We start from the raw sequence: 11,717 nt of genomic DNA, 5'->3' as shown, positions 1-11,717 counted from the left end.
AGTTACATAATATTCAAACGTATTATCAATTAATATTGAATTAAATGTACACTAAATCCAAAAACAATTGTAATCGACTTCCAGCAAGCTATTCATAAATTTGTTTCTATAATGTAGCCAAATACATTTACAGTGTGTTGGAGATTTTCCCTTACATAAGAGTGGTTTTAAAAAATTCAGAGTCTTGGTTTGATTCAAAATTACAAAGATACAAATTCTGAAATTGGTTTTTGGATTAGAAATACATCTGAGCTTAAAATTTTGACTTCACAAGAAGTTTTTTATAATTTTTTGAAGATTTTATACCCATTATGTCTAAAAGTAATACAGTCTTAAGTATAATGACTATTTATTAGGTACATACATTTCACAAAACGCTATATTTTCAAAACTTATATGGGCAGAATTATCTTTATCGTTTTTGGGTCGTTTCATTCACATTTAAAAAATATTCATTATGTTCTATAAATTTACATTACAAAATATCATATGAAAATAAATCCATGGTGGAATAAATATTTAAGTACCTACTAAACAACCCCATTAAAAATATTAAGTTCATTGTAATAATAATACAATTAATTAGCATGCGTATAATTGTTTCATTTTAAATTTTTAAGTATATGAAAAAATATATGCCATACACAACTATGCATCAAATGTAAATTTAAAGAAAATACCATTTGAAACTATTATATTTTCGTTGACAAAACCATTTACACAATTAAAAATAAATCGAAAATTTAATACAAAACCTAACATTTTTAAAATAAAATCATCTACGTCTAAATATAAATAGCGTGTATATTAAAATTTTTATTAAGAATCTAAAAATCTTTAAGCAGTATTGCATTAATCAATTATAATAGATTTAAATATAACATTTTTTGTATATATACCCTAAAAAGTCATAACGTCAATAAAAAAATCGTTCCATTATCGACTGACTAACACTAACTTTTCAAATTATGTATCACATATTTCATAGGTACTCATTAAATAATTTAATGTGTAGTAATAGTTGATGGTCAAAAAATAAATGATTTTGATTAAGAAAGCTACACACTAATATTAAAATGATAAAATAATTTCTTTCATTCTTTCTTCGATTTATTTTCGATTAGAAATTATTGATTTTACATACTTATTTATATTATTTGTAAAATGTATTTAACTTATATTGTTATCTAGTGGTTTTCTTGTAGTTTTAAAATATAATTTATTATATTTCAATTTAATTCAATACATAATACACATGTCATGATTGCGGGCAGTCTAAAAATAAAAAAACAATTATTTATCAAAACGTACAGACATGTGGTTGATCTTCGATAACGATGAAAGAGACGAGTCGTTTGATTGTACAAAATACAAATATACATCATAATTCATAATTAAGTCGCTTATTAAACTGGTTTTACTGACATGGACTGTGGTATACGAACAAAATCAGTGTATTAATAATTTTAAGGGATATAATATTAATCGAGTTTTATTTTGTTTATAGTTTAAAAAGCGATTATCCTTGGCATGATGAGTAGGGCGAACTACAAAGGTGGACATAGTTATGTTTAAGACAAAATATTTTCAAGCTTTTGATCGCTAGGCTAGACAGTTATACAATTCCAACGTATATATAATACATACCACCAATGCTTGTTTGAATTATTTGATTAGGTTCATATGATTAGTATAGTTATAACTATAGGTGACAAGAAAGTTTTGAATAATAAGATAACCCCCAAAAGCAATGTATAAATAAGTAATATATTTTAAAACTTGAAATTATAATATAAAATAATGTTGATGTATCATAGTATTCATATGGTTTTTGGTATCTCAATTATGAGTACGTTTAACTTGAACGCATACCTACCTTAAAAATACAATTTTGTGTACTGTTTTTTGAACTACTGTTAACTTAGACTGCACGTGTTTTGTTGTAATTGGGCTTCATCATATTGGTAGTAAATAAATAAATATAATTAAATAATAATGATTTTAGAAATTTTAAAACTGGTGTCGATTAATTTTCGAAGAAAACATCGTCGTCGTAAACATGAAAAAAAAAAACGATTTATCGTTTTTCTATTAAATATATATTCGACCCATTCCTCACATTCCTACATCACATATACCAACACCTTTCAGTTATAAATTTTAGTCATTAACCATGGTTTAATAATCGGTCAAATCACTTCTATGTCTCGTACCAATTATATCACTACAGCAATCGGTGAGTTGATCATTCATCAGTAATATATTCAGTATCAAACATTTATTCAATGGAGGTATCATAATAAATAGATATTCTCATGGAAATAAAAGCGTCAAAAATATATGTTTACAATTCGTACACACATTTTGGATAGGACTCGAAACCCCAACAACCGCCCTACACTTCGTGTACATCGCTAGTCACCGACGACTCCTCCCGACTGGTGCAAATCGCAATCGAAACGACTAGTGGAAAAATCACTTGCTTTGCCTAATGTATATTATGTGACATTTCAAGTTCTTGCGACAAGACGACTCGGTCGAGCCAGTTATACAACTAACTGTTCTCACCAAATATCACCAAGCGTGGAGTTACGACGATTTCATAACACGTCCAGTACTTACGGTGACCCTGTATTGTCCGTGACCACTGACCACTTAACAATTTGTTCCGTTCAAAGGCGATCATCCGGTAAAGACGATTTCCCGTTAGCTGCCGACTGCGGATGCAATCTAGTGACCCGGGTTCCCTCGGACACGGTTGACAAGTGATAATCATCGTGAGAGAACGCATTGAGCGAACGCCAAACCCTGAACAGCACCACGTCCTGTTTCGCGTAAGTATACCACAAAACACCCGTAACGCACCGCAGTGGCGTACAATACAATTCATAAAAAACACTTACTACTCTCGACATGTTCGTGATCATTGACGGCGGACGATATCAACACCGGCAACCACGATTTCGTTCGTTCGCCTACCGGGAAACTATATCAAAAGCAACATAACAAATTATTCTAGTTACAGCGGAAGTCAGTGTTTATAAAATAACTTTTTTTGCAATCATCGAATGCTATTGAAACGTTATAGCATTGATTATATAAATACTATTTATAATCAATGGTCTTATGTATTTATGGTTATAGAGCGTACCTAGCTCATAACATGATAATAATGGTGGAAAAATCTATTAAGCTCTACGTAACATTTACACGTTTAAGCATCTGCAGTAAAACAATAACTAAAATAACAGTAAACGGTTTATTTTATATTAAACATTTAAATAAAATAATAGACGAATGTCGAATCAGATTTTTAGAAATTGCTTTATGACTGCGCAATTTTTTATCTAAATTTAATTAATTTTACAATTTTGATGATATGAATATTAAATAAATTGATAAAAAGGTTACTTATCAATTCATAATAAAACAGTTTCGATTAAAGTGAAACATTTCAATAGTTCTTTATCCAGACGTAGCTTAATTACAATAAATATCATTAAAATTCTCGCTAGGTATCCACGCTTGAACCAATCAACTACGGATTTGGCTAAGTGATGCACTAACTAAATGAAAACAAATAACTGTGTACCTACTACCTATGTAGCAATTGCCAATTATAATGGTTTAAAATTTAGTATTTTAACATGAGGAGAAAATATTGTGAAGAAAATTGTAATACAGAGCGTCCACTAGATCGCATGATACGTACCGCCCGTCGTACAGTAATGGATAAATTAATAATCTCCACTATGATTACATAACTTAACCCATGTGAGACCTATTTTTATAATTGATGGCATTGACAACTATTGACCGATAATTACTGTGAATTGTTATAATAATTTGAGATTATGATTATAATATTTATGATAATTATTATTGTTCATATTATAGGTTATAGATTATGACTAAATAAATAAATCGATGTGCTAATAATTTAAGATTTTTCAGACAAAACATAATTAAAACGTAGAAGTATAAAACTGATTATTGGTAAAGTTATGAATAAAACATTAAAATTGAGGTTTAATGTACAATATTGATTAAATATATATGGTAAATATATATGGATATAGTAATTTACTGTTAATCTTCATTAATAATTAATAGGGACCGGATTTATATGCACAAAAAATCCTCAAAATATGCTTCTAAAAAAGCTGTAATATGTTATAAAATATGTATTTATTTTTAAATATGTACTTAAATATTCACTTAAAATGTTGTTTAAAATTATGTACAAACGGGTGAAATGTATTATAAATGTAAAAATAAGTATTAATTAATACGGTATTAAAAAAAGTATAAAGAAGTTTTGTTAAATATTTTTTTCGTCAAGTCGATATATTTATAATAATAATAATAATATGGACTATAAAACTTCAAATATACATTGAATATGCATTTAATAGGTAAAAAAGTTGAAATATGCAAAATATGCAAAATAAAATTAGTGTTATTTTAATAAGAAAGATCTAAATCGCGGACAGTGCTCGTCAGGTTTCAAAAAGCTTATTCTAATACATATATGTATTTGCATATAAATCCGGTCCCTAATAATTAATTATTAAAAAAATAACACTGTAATGAAGTAACATAAAATTTCGATTGTTTTTATCGGCAAATTATACTACATAAATGTATGTTGTGTAGTATTCCAATAAATAAATGAAGTAAAAAAATTACATCCATATTATTATAGAAAAATTAAATTTCGTAATTACTAATTACAACACTATACATTATAATTTAATGTTAAAAATGATTTTTTAATTATAATCTTCTCATTTTTGATCTTTAACCCAAACGCTTAGTTAGTTATCTGAAAAATAATTACCTACCTAATAAATTGTTGTCTCAGTAATATCTAAATATAGACATAAAAGATTTTAAGTAAGCGATATAATATAATATTATGAATGATGATAAGTAAGGCACAAATTTACATGCACTTAAAGCCATACAAATATGCTCTAAAAAATAACAAAAATGTCCTTAAAAAATGCATTGTATCACGAAAATGACCTTAAAAACGAAAAAATGATTTTAAAATGACATACATTTTTTTATTATATGCATTATTTAACACACTATTTAATACATTAAAATCACAAACACGTAATACGAACAACGTCTTCGATGTAATAAGAACTGACTGATTATTTGTGATTTGACCGAATACTGGTGACGCTCCATAGTCTATAATATATTAATATAAGATAAAAACTAAATCGAAAAATAAAGATTGACAATGTGTATGGAAAACCCGATAAACCTACTTAAATATCAAGAAAATAATTTTTCTCTTGATTTTATTTTGAATAGACTAAATTTGTTTAGTATGTCGAATAAACATGCATTAAAAACCAACAAAATTACCAAATAATACTAAAAATGCTCTAAAAATAAAAAAATATCGAAATATGCAAAAAATGCAAAATAAAGTGTGTAGTTTTGTAACCCTCGTTACATGAAACGAATTTTGTTCTTAGAGAGCATTGTGTACAATCAACCAAAAAAAATATGCACTTTGAATTGAAATCCGAACCCTAATGATAAGTATTATTTATTTTTAGAATATATTGGCAGTGCTAAACACCCTTTTAGGAAATTTTAGCCTATGATAAGCGAGCACAGCGAGCTGCAAATTTTTTGATCATACAAAAAAAAAATGTGGGCCGCTCAAATCTTCTCCACTCAGTCCAAAGTACTCTCAGTCAGCCTCTGATTCCAACGAAGAAATGTATATTTTTCTAGAGTGATTAGGGTTGAATAAAAAATATTCTAAAATGAGATTTTTTTATGCCTTTTTTATTATTTTTAATTTAATAATTATAATTAAGAGCTGCTGTCAATTTATATATATATATATATATCGTTTATATCAACGCTTAATGTAATTTTTTTTTTTTTAATTAACTTAACTTATTAATTGAAGTTAAGTTAACAAAATTTTTTAACTTAATTTTTAACTTAATTGAAAGTGAACTAAATTAACTTAACTAAGTCAAAAAATATCATTAACTTGCTCAGGATTACTCATACCTACGACGAATTGTAAGCCTTTATTGAACCTCACTCATCCCATACCTTTATAGAACATAAAAATATTAAATTATACCATATTATCAGGATCTACTAGAAGTCTAAGAGTTTCAATATTTAAGAATAATTATTCTAAAAATTGTGTCTCTCTTTTCGTATTTTTGGTTTATTTGTTAATTTTTCAGTTATTATGTTCAAAAATACAGTTATTATAGAATTTTAAATACAGAGTTAATAAATATTTACATATAACAACAATCAATTTTTTAATACTTCTATAGTATACTTTGAAGAAATGTATGTTATTATAAAATATAAACCGACAGAAGTTGTTGTAATATTTTTTAATCGAATTATTATTATATATTTTTTTCATCTCAATGCATCTCCTGTGGCTAATTTAAATTATTATTATTATTTTTTTTTCTTTTTACTTATTTATTGAATAAGAATTAAAAAATGTATTTCTATGAAATAGGCTTTAAATTTATTTGCAATCAATTGTTGTTCGTAAACATAATTAATCACTCAGACCGAAGCACTTATCGTATTATCGTCTGTTAAAATCTTATAATTACATTGGAGACCTCGTTAAATCAGAAACGAAGCATATCCATGACTACTCTAGCTTCTTTTTTAATTGATATAATTATTTTACCAGGTATACATTTTTGAATCATTGTAACATTTTAATACATAATTTCAACGATCAATAAACAATTATATTAGTATTCAATGATACTTAGAACATTTAGTTTTTCTCTACTTACTATCGTTCTATGTTGATTAGTAATAAATAATACAGATTTATATAAAATAGGAAGAAAATAGAAATTTGTATTAAGCCAATAAATTATGTTATAAATTGTAGTGACTTCATGGTTTATATACTATTTAAATACAATATTAATAATCTACACTTTAGACGGTTATAGATAGTAAAAAATTTATATTTATTATATAAACTATACTTATTATTATATGTATATTAAAATATTTTCGGTAAAATACGATTTAGAACGTTATTTTTGGCAACACGATTCAGAACGCTGGAGTACTTTCTTCCGACGTTGCCAAATGTAAACAATCGATAATATGAGCACAATAATCTAATGATATTTATCGGACTTTTATCGGATTAGCTTTGAATAGTAACTAAGATACCAGATACGAGAGAATGACAGGCTTTGAAGTCGTCGCACAAACTATTCGTCTATTTGTATTAGATATTTTTATAAGTTCTACATATTTTACAATTTTTTTTATACATATATACACTATACAGGTATTAGATATTTTTCTAAGTCCTACATATTTTTAATTTTTTATTCATATTATATATTACATATTATTAGGCGCTTATTTGTATACGATTATAATTATTAATTTATGACTTTTTTTCAAGAATATTTATTTTATGTATACTGAATTTTTCAAAAGCCAAATACATGATATGGCAACGTTGCACATAAATTCGTTCACAATCGTATAGTTTTTTGAGTTTTTCAGTGGTAAGTTCTTTGTTGATTTTATTGATTTTAAGTTTTCTCAATCGTTCGGCAAAAAAGGTATAACGTTCTCAATCCTTCGGTAGCCAATATTTTTAATGATAATCATAAAATAACATGATATTATACCTTTTTAAATATTTGTTATTACAATATATTAAAAAACTGTTAATTTATGTAAATTATATTATTCTGAATATTCATCATTACTATCATTCGTATAATTTTAGGAATTAAAGCCATATTTTTTAATTTTTTTATTTTATAAATAAAATTTGTTCACTATAAAATAATTGACTCACCAAAATTCAACGGCTTACTACAACGAGTTGCGCAAAAATACGCAGCTAAATATTACACCTTTTTGTTCAATAGATAATGGTTAGTAGATGATACCAATATATCTGTGAAGCTCGGTAAAAAACATTATTAATTGTATAGACTTTAAAAACGTATGAATTTATCTTTATAATATTTAGAAACGTATACATTTCCACTACTATTTCGAGTCGATTATAATCCTTGTACGATAATTGGGTCATTAAATAATATGAGTAATTCATATACTATATATATCAAACGAAAACATTTTAGTTGACTTTTATTTTATTTGGTGGGGACAATTTAATTAGGTAAGAAATAATTACGAACTAAAAATCGCAGTATTTGTTAAAATAATACATTTATCTATTTAAATTATATTTTTTTCCATGAATATAAATACATTATACCTTAAGTTCTGTAGAAAATTAGAAAAAAAATCATTTTGGTCAACTATTTTAATTTTCTAATCAATGTGCGTCGTACTCTTAAATATGTTATTATTTTCGTAAACTAAACAAATTAAATTTTCTTTGCGGAGAAATAGAATTATACAACTTATAAATTTCTATATATTAGACTGGTAAAAATCTGAGTAACAAATACAATACCACAATTATAAAACATGTTCTAAAGGTGTGTGTTCTATTAGTTATTAATAGTAAATAAACTTATCATCTGGAAGTAATTTTTTGCTACTTTTTTTTTTTTATTGATCGAAAATAAAGAATATACATAAATTAAAATAAAGATGACATTTTCGATTATCTATCTCCTTTAAGCAAAGCTTGTGTTGGAGATAGAGAGTTATTAATTTATAGAGGTACTTATAAACTAAGATTGATAAAAAAATATAATTTCTTAAAATATAAGGTATAATGTACCTTATAAGTTTCTTATAATATAAAAATAATATATATATATATATATATATACCTCAAATATATAGTTGATCAATGTTTGTTTTTGCATAAACAGTAGTCAGACAAAAACAAACAGTTCCCTTTTAAATACATTTTTTCTAAAAAAAAAGACTGGCCACTTTTGAAGGTGGTTAAAGAGTTTAATGGCCTTAACCACTATATAATTATATAAAATAGTATATAATAATACAATAAATATTATAAAAAAATTTTTAAACTTAAGGTCACTGTTTTAAGTTGCTTCTTAAATGATTTTATATCCTAAATTTACAGAATAACAGCAACTATAATTGGCATATTCATTTTCAACAATATTAACTTTGATTTTTTAGAAGGACTTTTTATTTACGAATATATTCTGTACCTCAACCATTTTATCATCTGTGGTGTACAAGGACACGGATATCACCAATTCGATACAAATGTATAAATATTATTAGCACTCCATAATTCAACTTTTGCCACTGATATGATAACATAAAAAATAATAGCCAACGTAAATCATAATTATGTACTATCGCGAGATTATTCTTGTTTAATAAATGGATATTCCTGCATTTTTAGTACGGGACACCATGAAAAATGATTTCAAACATTTTATTAAAGTATACATAAAACGGTCATTACACTCTTCGAAGATACATGTTTTTATATTACATAACGAAACCTGTTTGTGTCAATGAACACTTTATACATTTAATAATATAACGTTCATTTAAAGATCGGTTTTTCCTAACTCGAAGTAATGCCGTATGCTTTTTTTTCTTTAGAAAATACTTTATGTATTTCGGTTATAACAATTCTGGAATAGAAAAGACAATTGCGAATAGTTCACACAAACAACGATCAACTAGTTCCATCTATGAAAATATTTTCTACTAAACCCGTACACAAAATATTAATAAAATTACCAAGTAGGCATACCTATATTCTTAAGAGGATGCGATGCTCAAAAATGTACCGCAGGGTAACGTTCCATAAACCTACAACGCTATATTACGGCCGCATACATGCGAGTGATTTGTATTATGGGAAGCGCAGTTAACTAATTTACTGGGCGACATCATTTTTACCTAGAAGATAATATCTTTAATCACTGGGCGATAACGATGGTTTGGCAAAAATGAAGATATTATTAGTTATTTTATAATTTTATGTTGTAGTCATTTATTATGCTTGGTTTTGTTATTTGTTTATCATATCGTCTGACGATTTGAAGTTGAAACATTAATTATACTGATTATCAGAATATCTACAAATGGAAAACGATAAAAACCATACTACATGTATTATATTGTATTACATATACCATTACGAGTTTGGATAGTGTTATTAGAGTTTGTAAGGTATAATAAACTTTCTAACACTGACATTATTTTTCTTATAGGTTTTTAATAGTTTGTTGATGTTGATTTTATCGATTTTGATTATATGCATGGAAATTTTTTTTGTCGCCCCCAGAAAATTTTTTTTAAATATTCACAATCGTGAATATTTTAATTTTATCACAGCGTGATTGTGATCATATTTGCAGACCAACTATAAATGGAGTGATCATTTCTTTACAACTTTTGGACAGAATAAATGTAATGTGTGAGACAAAACTGTTCAGAGTAAATTCGTAGTAGAGGATCCCTTTTATTAGAAGGTAACATTATCTATGATTTAGCGTTTTCATATTTTGGGTAGCTTATCTCCAAAATAAATTTTCATAACTAAAAAAAGAACTTAAAATTTTGAAAATGTAAATCTGTGAATTTAGTTATACTACTCGAAAATAAAAATACAAAAACTGGACCCACATTATAAATTTATACTGAATAAATTTGTACTGTATAAAACATATTTTATGGTTAAATTATGAGTTTTCCTCTCAACAAAAAGAAAAAAAAACACTTTAAAAATGTTATTATCACTCTTAGATATATAGTTATTGAGTTTGTATGAATTAAAATTTGATGAAAATTTTTTTAAACCAGTCTGAAGCTTAAGATATCCATGCAATTATTTTTTTATCTCTGGTAAGAAATACGAAATCTATCATTTTACCATTTTATTGAACCTTGAAATTCTGTCAAAAAAACCTTAGTAAGAATTTACTCAAAAAATTGTAAAGAATATAATATAAGAAAGAGTTTATAATATTTCTACCATTAGTAATATGTGAATGTTAAAAAAATATTTGGCATAAATTAAGGGAATGTAAACATTAAGACATCTTAATGATTTCACTTACATTAAAAAAATATCAGGTAACACATTATTTATTTTATTGGTTTTTGATCTAATGCGGAACTTCAGAATTCTTGGAGAAATATCAATAATTTGTACTGTACAATTTGGCGCAACATCAATTGGTAATTGGCTTGTTTTACATTATCAAACAAAATAAACTGTATACAAACTAATATATTTTATAAACAATAAAAATGTTTTGGTGGTATCTTCATCGGGACCCAGTGTGTTGTAAAGGTATGGTGCTCAGGTATGACCAATTTTTGTCGAGCCTTTTGTGTGTCTCTGCATTCTGTTATAATGTGTTTGACAGAAATTGAATTCTTAGCCTCGTAATACTACGAAAGCATTATAGTTTTCTGCTATAATATTATTTTAGTCAGCTTTTTCTTTATGTTTTTAAATAAATAACTTTATAGTAGTAGTATATACTACACTTTTGATGTATACGTTAATCTGTCTTTATTTTATTGATCACTATAAATACAAATCAAATACATAATTGTACAATAATTTATAATATGGTATTTATTATTTCCTATATTGTCATTTCCCGTTGTTCATTTATTATTTTATTGTAGTAACATTATATGTTACCTTGAATGGTTTACATAATCAAATAGTTTTGTTGTTAATATATCTAATACAACCTTCTCTTGAACTCAGATACACCATACTATAC

The 11,717-nt window shown here is 25.9% G+C and overlaps 1 long non-coding RNA gene across 1 annotated transcript; it reads right to left on the bottom strand.

Annotated features, from left to right (window-relative positions):
- Positions 1–2,628: 2,628 nt before the first annotated feature.
- On the bottom strand, positions 2,629–8,016 carry LOC112693430. The gene is made up of 3 exons (XR_003149474.1): positions 7,859–8,016; positions 2,904–2,986; positions 2,629–2,825 (listed from the first exon to the last, which is right to left on the bottom strand). It is a non-coding gene; the product is annotated as an uncharacterized LOC112693430 (long non-coding RNA).
- Between the last annotated feature and the right edge of the window lie 3,701 nt (positions 8,017–11,717).

This window comes from Sipha flava, unplaced genomic scaffold (genome assembly GCF_003268045.1).
Source record: "Sipha flava isolate LNK unplaced genomic scaffold, YSA_version1 86_pilon_pilon, whole genome shotgun sequence".
Taxonomy (NCBI): domain Eukaryota; kingdom Metazoa; phylum Arthropoda; class Insecta; order Hemiptera; family Aphididae; genus Sipha; species Sipha flava.
The sequence above is the reverse complement of the archived record's forward strand: the minus strand, read 5'-3'. Positions and strand labels throughout refer to the sequence as shown.